The following is an 18,402-nucleotide window of genomic DNA, read 5'->3' as shown; positions in this document are numbered from 1 at the left end:
ATAGATAGATACTGTGTGAGATAGATAGATAGATAGATAGATACTGCGTGAGATAGATAGATAGATAGATACTGCGTGAGATAGATAGATAGATAGATAGATACTGTGTGAGATAGATAGATAGATAGATACTGGGTGAGATAGATAGATAGATAGATAGATAGATAGATAGATAGATAGATAGATAGATAGATAGATAGATAGATAGATACTGCGTGAGATAGATAGATAGATAGATAGATACTGTGTGAGATAGATAGATAGATAGATAGATAGATAGATAGATAGATAGATAGATAGATAGATAGATACTGTGTGAGATAGATAGATAGATAGATAGATAGATAGATAGATAGATAGATAGATAGATAGATACTGCGTGAGATAGATAGATAGATAGATAGATAGATAGATAGATAGATAGATAGATAGATAGATAGATAGATAGATAGATAGATAGATACTGCGTGAGATAGATAGATAGATAGATAGATAGATAGATAGATAGATAGATAGATAGATAGATAGATAGATAGATAGATAGATACTGGGTGAGATAGATAGATAGATAGATAGATACTGGGTGAGATAGATAGATAGATAGATAGATAGATAGATAGATAGATAGATAGATACTGCGTGAGATAGATAGATAGATAGATAGATAGATAGATAGATAGATAGATAGATACTGCGTGAGATAGATAGATACTGCGTGAGATAGATAGATAGATAGATAGATAGATAGATACTGCGTGAGATAGATAGATAGATAGATACTGCGTGAGATAGATAGATAGATAGATAGATAGATAGATAGATAGATAGATAGATAGATAGATAGATACTGCGTGAGATAGATAGATAGATAGATAGATAGATACTGTGTGAGATAGATAGATAGATAGATAGATAGATACTGCGTGAGATAGATAGATAGATAGATAGATACTGCGTGAGATAGATAGATAGATAGATAGATAGATAGATAGATAGATAGATAGATAGATAGATAGATACTGCGTGAGATAGATAGATAGATAGATACTGCGTGAGATAGATAGATAGATAGATAGATACTGCGTGAGATAGATAGATAGATAGATAGATACTGCATGAGATAGATAGATAGATAGATACTGCGTGAGATAGATAGATAGATAGATAGATACTGCGTGAGATAGATAGATAGATAGATACTGCGTGAGATAGATAGATAGATAGATAGATAGATAGATAGATACTGCGTGAGATAGATAGATACTGCGTGAGATAGATAGATACTGTGTGAGATAGATAGATAGATAGATACTGGGTGAGATAGATAGATAGATAGATAGATAGATAGATAGATAGATAGATAGATAGATACTGCGTGAGATAGATAGATAGATAGATAGATACTGCGTGAGATAGATAGATAGATAGATAGATACTGTGTGAGATAGATAGATAGATAGATAGATACTGCGTGAGATAGATAGATAGATAGATACTGGGTGAGATAGATAGATAGATAGATAGATACTGCGTGAGATAGATAGATAGATAGATAGATACTGTGTGAGATAGATAGATAGATAGATACTGGGTGAGATAGATAGATAGATAGATAGATAGATAGATAGATAGATAGATAGATAGATAGATAGATAGATAGATAGATAGATACTGCGTGAGATAGATAGATAGATAGATAGATAGATAGATAGATAGATAGATAGATAGATAGATAGATAGATAGATACTGTGTGAGATAGATAGATAGATAGATAGATACTGGGTGAGATAGATAGATAGATAGATAGATAGATAGATAGATAGATAGATAGATAGATAGATAGATACTGCGTGAGATAGATAGATAGATAGATAGATAGATACTGCGTGAGATAGATAGATAGATAGATACTGTGTGAGATAGATAGATAGATAGATAGATAGATAGATAGATAGATAGATAGATAGATAGATAGATACTGCGTGAGATAGATAGATAGATAGATAGATAGATAGATAGATACTGCGTGAGATAGATAGATAGATAGATAGATACTGCGTGAGATAGATAGATAGATAGATACTGCGTGAGATAGATAGATAGATAGATAGATACTGTGTGAGATAGATAGATAGATAGATACTGCGTGAGATAGATAGATAGATAGATAGATACTGTGTGAGATAGATAGATAGATAGATACTGGGTGAGATAGATAGATAGATAGATAGATAGATAGATAGATAGATAGATAGATAGATAGATAGATAGATAGATAGATAGATACTGCGTGAGATAGATAGATAGATAGATACTGTGTGAGATAGATAGATAGATAGATAGATAGATAGATAGATAGATAGATAGATAGATAGATAGATAGATAGATACTGCGTGAGATAGATAGATAGATAGATAGATACTGCGTGAGATAGATAGATAGATAGATACTGCGTGAGATAGATAGATAGATAGATACTGCGTGAGATAGATAGATAGATAGATACTGCGTGAGATAGATAGATAGATAGATAGATAGATAGATAGATAGATAGATAGATAGATAGATAGATAGATAGATAGATACATAGATAGATAGATAGATAGATAGATAGATACTGCGTGAGATAGATAGATAGATAGATAGATAGATAGATACTGCGTGAGATAGATAGATAGATAGATACTGCGTGAGATAGATAGATAGATAGATACTGCGTGAGATAGATAGATAGATAGATACTGCGTGAGATAGATAGATAGATAGATAGATACTGTGTGAGATAGATAGATAGATAGATACTGGGTGAGATAGATAGATAGATAGATAGATAGATAGATAGATAGATAGATAGATAGATAGATAGATAGATAGATAGATAGATAGATAGATAGATACTGCGTGAGATAGATAGATAGATAGATAGATACTGTGTGAGATAGATAGATAGATAGATAGATAGATAGATAGATAGATAGATAGATAGATACTGTGTGAGATAGATAGATAGATAGATAGATAGATAGATAGATAGATAGATAGATAGATAGATAGATAGATAGATACTGCGTGAGATAGATAGATAGATAGATAGATAGATAGATAGATAGATAGATAGATAGATAGATAGATAGATACTGCGTGAGATAGATAGATAGATAGATAGATAGATAGATAGATAGATAGATAGATAGATAGATAGATAGATACTGGGTGAGATAGATAGATAGATAGATAGATACTGGGTGAGATAGATAGATAGATAGATAGATAGATAGATAGATAGATAGATAGATACTGCGTGAGATAGATAGATAGATAGATAGATAGATAGATAGATAGATAGATAGATAGATAGATACTGCGTGAGATAGATAGATACTGCGTGAGATAGATAGATAGATAGATAGATAGATACTGCGTGAGATAGATAGATACTGCGTGAGATAGATAGATACTGCGTGAGATAGATAGATAGATAGATAGATACTGCGTGAGATAGATAGATAGATAGATAGATAGATAGATAGATAGATAGATAGATAGATAGATACTGGGTGAGATAGATAGATAGATAGATAGATACTGGGTGAGATAGATAGATAGATAGATAGATAGATAGATAGATAGATAGATAGATAGATAGATAGATAGATAGATAGATAGATAGATAGATACTGCGTGAGATAGATAGATAGATAGATAGATAGATAGATAGATAGATACTGCGTGAGATAGATAGATACTGCGTGAGATAGATAGATAGATAGATAGATAGATAGATAGATACTGCGTGAGATAGATAGATAGATAGATAGATAGATACTGCGTGAGATAGATAGATAGATAGATAGATAGATAGATAGATAGATACTGCGTGAGATAGATAGATAGATAGATAGATACTGCGTGAGATAGATAGATACTGCGTGAGATAGATAGATAGATAGATAGATAGATAGATAGATACTGCGTGAGATAGATAGATAGATAGATAGATAGATAGATAGATAGATAGATAGATAGATAGATAGATAGATACTGCGTGAGATAGATAGATAGATAGATAGATACTGCGTGAGATAGATAGATAGATAGATAGATAGATAGATAGATAGATAGATAGATAGATAGATAGATAGATAGATAGATAGATACTGCGTGAGATAGATAGATAGATAGATAGATACTGCGTGAGATAGATAGATACTGCGTGAGATAGATAGATAGATAGATAGATAGATAGATAGATAGATAGATAGATAGATACTGCGTGAGATAGATAGATAGATAGATAGATAGATAGATAGATAGATAGATAGATAGATACTGCGTGAGATAGATAGATAGATAGATAGATAGATAGATAGATAGATAGATAGATAGATAGATAGATAGATACTGTGTGAGATAGATAGATAGATAGATAGATACTGGGTGAGATAGATAGATAGATAGATAGATAGATAGATAGATAGATAGATAGATAGATAGATAGATACTGCGTGAGATAGATAGATAGATAGATAGATACTGCGTGAGATAGATAGATAGATAGATACTGTGTGAGATAGATAGATAGATAGATAGATAGATAGATAGATAGATAGATAGATAGATAGATAGATAGATACTGCGTGAGATAGATAGATAGATAGATAGATAGATAGATAGATACTGCGTGAGATAGATAGATAGATAGATAGATACTGCGTGAGATAGATAGATAGATAGATACTGCGTGAGATAGATAGATAGATAGATACTGCGTGAGATAGATAGATAGATAGATAGATACTGTGTGAGATAGATAGATAGATAGATACTGCGTGAGATAGATAGATAGATAGATAGATACTGTGTGAGATAGATAGATAGATAGATACTGGGTGAGATAGATAGATAGATAGATAGATAGATAGATAGATAGATAGATAGATAGATACTGCGTGAGATAGATAGATAGATAGATACTGTGTGAGATAGATAGATAGATAGATAGATAGATAGATAGATAGATAGATAGATAGATAGATAGATAGATAGATAGATAGATAGATACTGCGTGAGATAGATAGATAGATAGATAGATACTGCGTGAGATAGATAGATAGATAGATACTGCGTGAGATAGATAGATAGATAGATACTGCGTGAGATAGATAGATAGATAGATACTGCGTGAGATAGATAGATAGATAGATAGATAGATAGATAGATAGATAGATAGATAGATAGATAGATAGATAGATAGATACATAGATAGATAGATAGATAGATAGATAGATACTGCGTGAGATAGATAGATAGATAGATAGATAGATACTGCGTGAGATAGATAGATAGATAGATACTGCGTGAGATAGATAGATAGATAGATACTGCGTGAGATAGATAGATAGATAGATACTGCGTGAGATAGATAGATAGATAGATAGATACTGTGTGAGATAGATAGATAGATAGATACTGGGTGAGATAGATAGATAGATAGATAGATAGATAGATAGATAGATAGATAGATAGATAGATAGATAGATAGATAGATACTGCGTGAGATAGATAGATAGATAGATAGATACTGTGTGAGATAGATAGATAGATAGATAGATAGATAGATAGATAGATAGATAGATAGATAGATACTGTGTGAGATAGATAGATAGATAGATAGATAGATAGATAGATAGATAGATAGATAGATAGATAGATAGATAGATAGATAGATACTGCGTGAGATAGATAGATAGATAGATAGATAGATAGATAGATAGATACTGCGTGAGATAGATAGATAGATAGATAGATAGATAGATAGATAGATAGATAGATAGATAGATAGATACTGGGTGAGATAGATAGATAGATAGATAGATACTGGGTGAGATAGATAGATAGATAGATAGATAGATAGATAGATAGATAGATAGATAGATAGATAGATAGATAGATAGATAGATAGATACTGCGTGAGATAGATAGATAGATAGATAGATAGATAGATAGATAGATAGATACTGCGTGAGATAGATAGATACTGCGTGAGATAGATAGATAGATAGATAGATAGATAGATAGATACTGCGTGAGATAGATAGATACTGCGTGAGATAGATAGATACTGCGTGAGATAGATAGATAGATAGATAGATACTGCGTGAGATAGATAGATAGATAGATAGATAGATAGATAGATAGATAGATAGATACTGGGTGAGATAGATAGATAGATAGATATATACTGGGTGAGATAGATAGATAGATAGATAGATAGATAGATAGATAGATAGATAGATAGATAGATAGATAGATAGATAGATACTGCGTGAGATAGATAGATAGATAGATAGATAGATAGATACTGCGTGAGATAGATAGATACTGCGTGAGATAGATAGATAGATAGATAGATAGATAGATACTGCGTGAGATAGATAGATAGATAGATAGATAGATAGATAGATACTGCGTGAGATAGATAGATAGATAGATAGATAGATAGATAGATAGATAGATAGATAGATACTGCGTGAGATAGATAGATAGATAGATAGATACTGCGTGAGATAGATAGATACTGCGTGAGATAGATAGATAGATAGATAGATAGATAGATAGATAGATAGATAGATAGATAGATACTGCGTGAGATAGATAGATAGATAGATAGATAGATAGATAGATAGATAGATAGATAGATAGATACTGCGTGAGATAGATAGATAGATAGATAGATACTGCGTGAGATAGATAGATAGATAGATAGATAGATAGATAGATAGATAGATAGATAGATAGATAGATACTGCGTGAGATAGATAGATAGATAGATAGATACTGCGTGAGATAGATAGATACTGCGTGAGATAGATAGATAGATAGATAGATAGATAGATAGATAGATAGATAGATAGATAGATAGATAGATAGATAGATAGATAGATAGATAGATACTGCGTGAGATAGATAGATAGATAGATAGATAGATAGATAGATAGATAGATACTGCGTGAGATAGATAGATAGATAGATAGATAGATAGATAGATAGATAGATAGATAGATAGATAGATAGATACTGCGTGAGATAGATAGATAGATACTGGGTGAGATAGATAGATAGATAGATAGATACTGCGTGAGATAGATAGATAGATAGATACTGCGTGAGATAGATAGATAGATAGATAGATAGATAGATAGATAGATAGATAGATAGATAGATAGATAGATAGATAGATAGATACTGCGTGAGATAGATAGATAGATAGATAGATAGATACTGTGTGAGATAGATAGATAGATAGATAGATACTGCGTGAGATAGATAGATAGATAGATAGATACTGCGTGAGATAGATAGATAGATAGATAGATAGATAGATAGATAGATAGATAGATAGATAGATAGATACTGCGTGAGATAGATAGATAGATAGATACTGCGTGAGATAGATAGATAGATAGATAGATACTGCGTGAGATAGATAGATAGATAGATAGATACTGCATGAGATAGATAGATAGATAGATACTGCGTGAGATAGATAGATAGATAGATAGATACTGCGTGAGATAGATAGATAGATAGATACTGCGTGAGATAGATAGATAGATAGATAGATAGATAGATAGATACTGCGTGAGATAGATAGATACTGCGTGAGATAGATAGATACTGTGTGAGATAGATAGATAGATAGATACTGGGTGAGATAGATAGATAGATAGATAGATAGATAGATAGATAGATAGATAGATAGATAGATAGATAGATAGATAGATAGATAGATAGATAGATAGATACTGCGTGAGATAGATAGATAGATAGATAGATACTGCGTGAGATAGATAGATAGATAGATACTGTGTGAGATAGATAGATAGATAGATAGATAGATACTGCGTGAGATAGATAGATAGATAGATACTGGGTGAGATAGATAGATAGATAGATAGATACTGCGTGAGATAGATAGATAGATAGATAGATACTGTGTGAGATAGATAGATAGATAGATACTGGGTGAGATAGATAGATAGATAGATAGATAGATAGATAGATAGATAGATAGATAGATAGATAGATAGATAGATAGATAGATACTGCGTGAGATAGATAGATAGATAGATAGATAGATAGATAGATAGATAGATAGATAGATAGATAGATAGATAGATAGATACTGTGTGAGATAGATAGATAGATAGATAGATACTGGGTGAGATAGATAGATAGATAGATAGATAGATAGATAGATAGATAGATAGATAGATAGATAGATAGATAGATAGATAGATAGATAGATAGATACTGCGTGAGATAGATAGATAGATAGATAGATACTGCGTGAGATAGATAGATAGATAGATACTGTGTGAGATAGATAGATAGATAGATAGATAGATAGATAGATAGATAGATAGATAGATAGATAGATAGATAGATAGATACTGCGTGAGATAGATAGATAGATAGATAGATAGATAGATAGATAGATAGATAGATACTGCGTGAGATAGATAGATAGATAGATAGATACTGCGTGAGATAGATAGATAGATAGATACTGCGTAAGATAGATAGATAGATAGATAGATACTGTGTGAGATAGATAGATAGATAGATACTGGGTGAGATAGATAGATAGATAGATAGATAGATAGATAGATAGATAGATAGATAGATAGATAGATACTGCGTGAGATAGATAGATAGATAGATACTGTGTGAGATAGATAGATAGATAGATAGATAGATAGATAGATAGATAGATAGATAGATAGATAGATAGATAGATACTGCGTGAGATAGATAGATAGATAGATAGATACTGCGTGAGATAGATAGATAGATAGATACTGCGTGAGATAGATAGATAGATAGATACTGCGTGAGATAGATAGATAGATAGATACTGCGTGAGATAGATAGATAGATAGATAGATACTGTGTGAGATAGATAGATAGATAGATACTGTGTGAGATAGATAGATAGATAGATACTGTGTGAGATAGATAGATACTGGGTGGGTGAGATAGATAGATGGTGTGTGTGTGTGTGTGTGTGTGTGTGTGTGTGTGTCAGTGTGTGTGTGTCAGTGTGTGTGTGTCAGTGTGTGTGTGTCAGTGTGTGTCACTGGGTGGGAGATAGACAGACAGTTGATGATGATGACTTACATTTCCCATAATGAAGCTCCCTCCTGAGCAGACTGCATACCGTGGCTAGTGACAGACAGCCGTCCTGGCACCTCCTCTGCCTACTTCCTTGAATACCAGCCAGGCTGAGAAGGATGTCTTCTCTCGGTGTGACTGTGTAGTCACACAGCAGTAGTTAAAGAGGAAGTAAACCCTTCCAAACAACTTGGACCTATAGGTAAGCCTAGATTAAGGCTTACCTGTAGGTCCAAGCAATATCTCCTAAACCTATATGGTTTAGGAGATATTTGCCCGAAAATGGGCACCGCTGTCTACGGCGCATGCGCCGTAGACAGCGGCGCGCAGGCGCACTAAATGCGGCATGCGCGGGAGTGACGTCATCGCGGCTTCGCCGTATGACAGCAACGGAGCTGCGAGGCGCGACTCCCGTGCGCATGCGCGGGAGTGACGTCATCGCGGTTGCGCCGCTGTCATTGGTCGGAGCTGCGAGACGCCACCAGCAAGATGGACGCGGCGGACTACAGGGATCAGCGGCGACTTCGCTGGCTCCTGTGTCAGGTAAGTGACACATAATGGGCTACTATGCGATGCATAGTAGTCCATTATGCTTTACCTTTGCAGGGAAAAAAAGAGGAAGTAAACCCATCAGGGTTTACTTCCTCTTTAAATCCACTCGACATGCTTCCTGTGCTCGGGCGCACTGGGAGATAAAAGAGGAAGTGACATCATAACTGAGTGTCACTCAAAGCACCCGGCAATAGCAATGCAAATTTATATGCATACTAAAGCGGAAGCTACCGGCGTGATGGAGCGCGCCACAAGGCGGGTTTAAAGCCCGCAAATGAAGCGCCACGTCTGCAATCTCGTGATTGCATAGACGTGGCGCTTCTCGTACTGCACTGTGTATGGCGCCACAACACAGTGAACTTATGGACCTTTAAAAAAAAAATTTAAAGGGCCAGTTTTAAAAAAAAAATTTTTTTTTTTTTTGTTTTTTTCTTGACTGTCCATAGGGGGGGGGCGGCGCCCGTGCGCCCCCTATGGACGGGCCGCCACTGAGTTCTGCATCAACGTGCTGATTGCCATGATCTCTGGCTAGAGATCTGTTCAGCCTTGAAGTGCCCAGCTGCTAGTGGCTACTCTCTGGGTGGTATTAGAGACTTTGTTATGTCTGCAGTTCAAGGTGCCTGAGTTCTTCACCCTTGCCCTCTGTTCCTATACGAGACTGTGTTGTTGGATGTTAACCTTGCAAAATAAAACCTTTCAAAAGGACTTTATTGGTGTCAGCAACCAAGTTGTTGGGTATCCCTAGACGTGGAAGAACAAGCCAAGCGGAGGTAACCGATAAGCACAATAAGTCAAGGCCGCCCTACAAAGGGTTATGGCCGCTACAATTGGACACTATCATTCCTTGCTCCAGCTGGTGTGGTGTGAACCACCTCTGGGCCTGTCCCTGCAGAGCTGCACAATTCTCTGCTCCAGTGTGGTTCCTGTCCCCTAAACACACCAGCTGAAGAACTGCATGGCACCTTTTAGCCTGACTCTGGGAATAGCCCTTTGAATACTTAGGGTGTACCTGATGTTCATAGGACAATTCTGCAGAGGAGGGCATGGAGGTGGCAGTGGAGGAGGAGGAGGGGGTAGAGCTCATAGGTCTGGTATCATCATCACCAGCTGTATGGAGACGTGGGGGCACAACAAGCTGCAGCATCGAGCCCTGTCCTGCATCCTTTTGAGTTGCAAGCAGCGTTATCCAGTGTGCTGTAAATGAAATATATTTTCCCTGCCCATGCTTTCTGGACCACATGTCAGCAGTAAGGTGGATTTTATGGCTGCCTTGCCCAATGATGCCAGGACATTCCCTTCCACGTGATGGTGGAGAGATGGAATGGCCTTACGTGAAAAGTAGTAGCGACTGGGAACCTGCTATTGTGGTACAGCACGTTGTGCAAATTCACAGAAGGGGGCAGAATCTACCAGGCTGAAAGGCAGAAGTTGGAGAGGCAACAGCTTTGACAAGCTTGCATTTAGATGCTGGGCATGTGGGTGGCAGGGACTGTATTTATTTCCGCAGATGGGACAGAGAAATTTGCCAGCTACAGTCTACAGCTGGTGGTGTGCTGCTGGCAGATGTGCTGCTAGGACCTGGCACACCCTGTGCTATACATCACCCTGTCAGTGGAGGCTGCTGAGAGGTAATGACTCGGTATAGCAGGGGCAGACTGAGGTGGATAAGGAGAAGGAGGGATAGATTTGTGCCCCTTTTGTGTGGCTTTTAGGTGCCCTTGCCAATGGGCTGAGTGTGTTGGACGTTAAAAGCCTTGTTAAGCATGCGATAACCAAATGGTTGGTGTTTTTGCCACGTTTGATGTGCCTAAGACACAGTTTGCAGATAGCAACAGTGTCATCTGCTGCAGATATGCTGAAAAAGGCCCAGACAGCTGAGCTTTTGGGAGTGGGCTGGGAGATAACAGCTGCAGAATGTGATGGAATAGGGTGGCTGCTCTCAACTCTTTCTTGATGTCGGCCTCCTTGGGGTTGTGCCGCCTCACCTTCAGTTTCCTCCTCTGCTCTATCTGGCACTTAAGTCACATCAGTGACCTCATCATCATCATCATCTCCATCTCCTCCATCTTCAGCATTACCACTGGAGACAACTTGGCAATACGCTGTGGCTTGGGGAACATGAATGCCAATTTGTCTACCAGTGTTCCTCCCTCTTTCCCTCTTTCTAGGCTCATGTTCCTGTCATCCTCAACCTCAGAACCAACATCTGAATCCAGTAATGGCTGGGCATCATCAAGGACAAGTGGCTGTGGTCAAATAACTCAGCTGACTCCTCAATGGTTGATGTTGGGGCTATGGTAGGAATAGTTGTGGACAAGGAGGCAGGTTTATCCACTCTGGCACACAAACTAAATAAATAAGTGCTAGAAAATTGCATACACATTGAGTCGCACCAGCCACGTCAAAATGACAGAGTGACTCACGAGCACAAAGAACTGGTCTGTGACAAACAAATTGTATGAATTAAGCAAAAATCTGACCTTGACTGCCTACTGTGAGTAAATGTGCAATAATAATAATGAATAATACATTTCAAAAGTGAATACAAAAATAAATGCAAAATCTGCATACTATGAAAATGAATAAGAAAATGTCTTTGACTTAGAATGCAATTATAGTGATATAAACTATATATCCAGACACCCGTGCATAACTAACAATAGCTAGAAAACAAACGTCCATACATAAAAAAACAGCAGCTTCTTCAATTTGTGAACTGTGTGCGATCCACCACCAATGTGAGAAGATTCACTTCTTACCAGAAGTCTATGACCCCCCGTTACAGAGGGTCACAGCAAGCATATGTTAATAATGTGTTTCCCGAGCCCTCGGATGGTCCTACTGGTGTCCTTGTCACTCCATCACATAAACAGCATGCCCGGAATTCTTCAACTTATCTCATGTAACTTTAAAGTGGTTGTAAACCCTTACAAACCACTTTGACCTACAGGTAAGCCTAGATTAAGGCTTACCTGTAGGTCCAAGAAATATCTCCTAAACCTACACGATTTAGGAGATATTTAATAAAAGACAGTCACAGCTGTCTATGGCGCATGCGCCCTAGACAGCGGCGTGCAGGCGCACTATCGTCGTTAGCGGCATGCTGCTGCTAACGGCAATATGCCGTTAGTGGCAGGTCCCGTGCGCATGCGCGGGAGTGACGTCATCGCTGTTTCGGCACTGTGAGTGGCCGGAGCAGCAATACCCGGAAGAAGATGGACGCTCTGGACTACAGGGGACAGCTATGACATTGCTGGCTCCTGTGTCAGGTAAGTAACACATAATGGGCTACTATGCGATGCACAGTAGCCCATTATGCTTTACCTTTGCAGGAAGACAAAGAGGAAGTAAACCCATCAGGGTTTACTTCCTCTTTAAGGCTCGTGGTGTATGAGCAACATGAAAGAGATAAGGGCTTCGATAGTGTAAAACCTTTGATTTTTATTAAAAAGTTAAATACAACAATGCACTTAAAATATCAGAAGAAATTGGAAGTCTTAAGTCTGGTGCGCCGGCCGGCACACACACGGACAAACCCGTCTTTCCTGGATCCTCTCACTCCAAGCACGAGGAGCGACGCGCTGACGTCACCTCATGCTTGGAGCGAGAGGATCCAGGAAGGACGGGTTTGTCCGTGTGTGTGCCAGCCGGCGCACCGGGCTTAAGGCTTCCAGTTTCTTCTGATATTGTAAGTGCATTGTTGTATTTAACTCTTTAATAAAAATTGAAGGTTTTACACTATCGAAGCCCTTATCTCTTTCATGTTTCTCATACACCACGAGCCTTAAAGTTACATGAGATAAGTTGAAGAATTCCGGGCCTGCTGTTTATGTGATGGAGACTGTGTGACAAGGACACCAGCAGGACCATCCGAGGGCTCGGGAAACACATTATTATTATTATTATTAACATATGCTTGCTGTGACCCTCTGTAACGGGGGGGTCATAGACTTCTGGTAAGAAGTGAATCTTCTCACATTGGTGGTGGATCGCACACAGTTCACAAATTGAAGAAGCTGCTGTTTTTTATGGATGGACGTTTATGTTTTCTAGCTATTGTTAGTTATGCACGGGTGTCTGGATATATAGTTTATATCACTTGTAATTGCATTCTAAGTCAAAGACATTTTTTTATTTATTTTCATTGCACGCAGATGTTGCATTTATTATTGTATTCACTTTTGCAACTTATTATTCATTATTATTATTGCATATTTACTTAGAGTGGGCAGTCAAGGTCAGATTTTTGCTTAATTCATACAATTTGTTTGTCACAGACCAGTTATTTGTGCTCGTGAGTCGCTGTGTAATTTTGACGTGGCCGGTATGACTCAATGTGTATGATTTATATTTTTTCTTTGGTTTTTCTGTAGTTATGTAATACAGTTAAGTTGCAGCTTCTAATAGGTTTTCATAGAGACTATAAACCTTTCATATAGGGTTCTTCAATATACTGGTGTACCGTAGCGCAGTTTCTTTCCCAATTTTATGTTATCCACTCTGGCAACTGCAGGGGACTGCACACTTGTCTCTGCTTGCATAACAGAGGATGAGGAGGATGAGGAAGGTTTAGTAAGCCAGTCCACCACCTTCTCGGCATTTAATTTGAGTACTCACACCACACAGACACACTCTACGGATACACTATAATATACTGCAATATAATGTGCCAAATGTACAGTGACGCAAAGAAATATATGGCATTAAACTGGCAGTAACCCACACAAAACGATGTGGCGTTAAATTGGCAGTAATACAGACAGAAGTAATGGAGTTAAACTAGCAGAAACGCAATCAAATAGACGGTGTTCAACCGTCACTACACTGATGCTATCTCAACTGTCCCTACTCTAGCTATACACTAATGTAAAGATTACTGACACAGTCTCACTACACTACACAAACTGTATGAGCTGTCCCTACTCTACACTATTGTATGTATGAATGACATGGTCTCACTACACTACAGTGAAACTATCTGAGCTTTTCCTACTCTAGCTGCATACTATGCAAATCTGAATGGTCCTCCTCACTACACTCACACTAACTCTAGACTCAGTGGCGGCTGGTGCTCAAAATTTTTGGGGGGCACAAACAAACTGAAAAATTATGGAAAAAAAACATTGATTGCAGCCACTGTGCCCAATTGCAGCCATTGTGCCCATCAAATGCAGCCACTGTACCCATCAAATGCAGCCACTGTGCCCATCAAATGCAGGCATGTCACCCTGATGGCTCCAGTCCAGCCCCGCATTGCGATCATCCGTCCTGACCAGTGACAGTGTCAGAGCGGAGACTGAATTCAGTCAGACAGCACTGTGCAAGGAAGTGTCATTGTGTGGGAACAGAGGGGCGGGCGGCAAGATCTCAGGGTGTACAGTCTTATCTGAGGCTGAGGCCAACGTTGTCAGCACCTACCTTTACCCACAGGTGCCGGCGCTGCTCAATCCAGTCCGCCGCACAAACACTAGTCTACTCCACTCGTCTCACAGCAGTGAGTGATGGCTGGGAAACAAAGTGATGCAACAGTGCCGGAAAAAGTACCGCCAACTGTCCTCCAGGTCCCCGCCAATACAAAACGAGTTACTGGAGTATTAGACAAATAAGTGAAGAGTAGGAGTTTTTGTGGGCGCATCGCTTGTGCCCCAAACACACCCTAAACATGGGCAAATCAGCTTCCCAGCTTGCAATCAGCTGATTGCAACCTGGGAAGCCTCCCATAGTCCGCTGTGTGACCGGCGCCTAGTCACTCTTAAAGTGACCTTTTTTTTTATTTTTTATTTATTTTAATTTTTTTTAAGAACAGCTTGGGGGTGGGGCGGCCGTGAGCCTCCTATGGACGGGCCTCCACTGTCTAGACTGACACTAAACTAATATTATACACGGACAATTGAATTAAAATAGCACAGTATAGCACACTAACTAATAGCACTGAACACTGAACAGAGCCCTGTTCTTTCTCTCTACATACTAAAATGACACTGAAAATGGCTGCCATTGAAAGAATACTTTTATACTGTGGGATGGGAATGAGCCATAATCAGATAAAGTCATGATGACAGTGTCCAATCATGACTCTGACAGTGCTCTGTGCCCTGATTGGCTGAAGCTTTCACGGCTTCAGCCAATCAGGGCTTGCAATGCACTTTTTAGCGCCGCAATGCATTGTGGTCAGTTCAGGGTGTCGCACATTTGTTCGGCTGTTCGAACAATGAAAGTTTGGCCTGAACTTATGACCGTTCACCCATCCTTAGTTACCAGAACCTTTAAATACTTGTGGCAGTGACTGTGAAGGGGTTACATAAAACATACAGACACTGGTGGCACTGAACCCGCATGCACTTGTGGCACTGAAGGGGGTTACACAGAACCTATAGAGCAACGATTCTTAACCTTTTACTCCTGAGGAACCCTTGAAATATTTTTCAGGTCTTGGGGAGTTCCTGAAAAAAACAATTCACTGGGGAATCAGTGGGAAAATGTCTATTACATTGGTCAGCAGTGGGAAGAATGCCCCCCTTATAGCTGGCTAAAAGGATGATTGATGTCATGGTGCTGTCTGTGCCAAGTGGTGTTGGTCCCGGAGCTATGCAGGTGTCATCAAATGGCAGGCCACTCAGCCACCAAGGGGTTAAACAGAACCTGCAGCAGTGAAGGGGTTACACAGAACCTGCATGCACCTGTGGCAGTGAAGGGGTTACACAGAACCTGTATACACCTGTGGCAGTGAAGGGGTTACACAGAACCTGTATACACCTGCGACAGTGAAGGGATTACACAGAACCTGCAGCAGTGAAGGGGTTACACAGAACCTGCATGCACCAGTGAAGGGGTTACAAAGAACCTGCATACACCTGTGGCAGTAAAGGGTTACACAGAATCTGTATACATCTGTGGCAGTGAAGGGGTTACACAGAACCTGCATACACCTGTGGCAGTGAAGGGGTTACACATAATCTGCATACACCTGTGGCAGTGAAGGGGTTACACATAATCTGCATACACCTGTGGCAGTGAAGGGGTTACACAGAACCTGCATACACCTGTGGCAGTGAAGGGGTTACAAAGAACCTGCATACACCTGTGGCAGTGAAGGGGTTACACATAATCTGCATACACCTCTGGCAGTGAAGGGGTTACACAGAACCTGTATACACCTGTGGCAGTGAAGGGGTTACACAGAACCTGCATGCACCTGCGCCAGTGAAGGGGTTACACGGAACCTGCATTCACCTGTGGCAGTGAAGGGGTTACACAGAACCTGTATACACCTGTGGCAGTGAAGGGGTTACACACAACCTGCATACACCTGCGACAGTGAAGGGGTTACACGGAACCTGCAGCAGTGAAGGGGTTAAACAGAACCTGCATGCACCTGCGCCAGTGAAGGGGTTACACGGAACCTGCATACACCTGCGACATTGAAGGGGTTACACAGAATCTGCATACACCTGTGGCAGTGAAGGGGTTACACAGAACCTGTATACACCTGTGGCAGTGAAGGGGTTACACAGAACCTGTATACACCTGTGACAGTGAAGGAGTTACACGGAACCTGCATACACCTGCGACAGTGAAGGGGTTACACAGAACCTGTATACACCTGTGGCAGTGAAGGGGTTACACGGAACCTGCATACACCTGTGGCAGTGAAGGGGTTACACACAACCTGCATACACCTGTGGCAGTGAAGGGGTTACACACAACCTGCATACACCTGTGGCAGTGAAGGGGTTACAAGCAGGCACTGTATAGTGAAGGTATACAGAGGGGAACAATGTTTCAGTTTCGTTTCTTGCAGAAGAAGAAGGGATCAGGAAGAGGAGGAAAAAAAAACACTCTAAGCAGATGAGATGAGAAAACAAATCTCATTCTGCAGGGGGACTGACACACCATCCATACTGGGTACTGGACTGGCATTGGTGAGTACTGGACTGGCACTGGTGAGCAGTGTTGGTCATCTTACTTTAAAAAAGTAATTAGTTAAGTTACAAATTACTTCTCCCAAAAAGTAATTGTGTTAGTAACTCAATTATTACTACATTGGAAAAGTAATTAGTTACTCAGCAAAGTAACTGTGACTTTTTTTTTTTAAATATTCTGTAATGCAATTACGTTCTATAATATCTTTATTATCAAAGATGTTTATATTAACTGATTGAAGAATAAAAACACTATATACAGTATTTTAGAACATTTGGTATTTATTTGAACCCAAATGTTGAGGGGGGTGGCAGTGGTGGTACTTGAGGGGTGGCAGCGGTGGTACTTGAGGGGGTGGAAGCAGTGGTTCTTGGGGGGTGGCAGCGGTGGTGGTGTACTTGGGACTTGGGGGGTGTGGCAGCGGTGGTACTTTGGGGTGTGGCAGCGGTGGTGTACTGGGGGTGGCAGGCAGCGTGGTACTTGGGGGGTGGCAGCGGTGGTGCTGCCATCCTCTCCCACCACCACCACCACTACCTCTGCCTCTTAGTGATCCCATCCCCCGCCACCACTGAACTCACCCCTACCCTATCCCCCCCATCACCTCTGTTGTATAAGTGATGGTGGGTGGATAGGGATGGGGTCAGTAAGAAGCAGAGGTGGTGGAGAACTTGGTATGGATCAATTGCACTGCAATTCGAATCATCAGTCACTTACTTGAATGCCTCCAGGGATGCCTTTCCTCATGGGGAGA

Source organism: Lithobates pipiens, unplaced genomic scaffold (assembly GCF_037356315.1).
Source record: "Lithobates pipiens isolate NorthernLeopardFrog02 unplaced genomic scaffold, aLitPip1_a1.2 Scaffold_16, whole genome shotgun sequence".
NCBI classification, from domain to species: Eukaryota; Metazoa; Chordata; class Amphibia; order Anura; family Ranidae; genus Lithobates; species Lithobates pipiens.
This window is presented reverse-complemented; position numbering follows the sequence as displayed.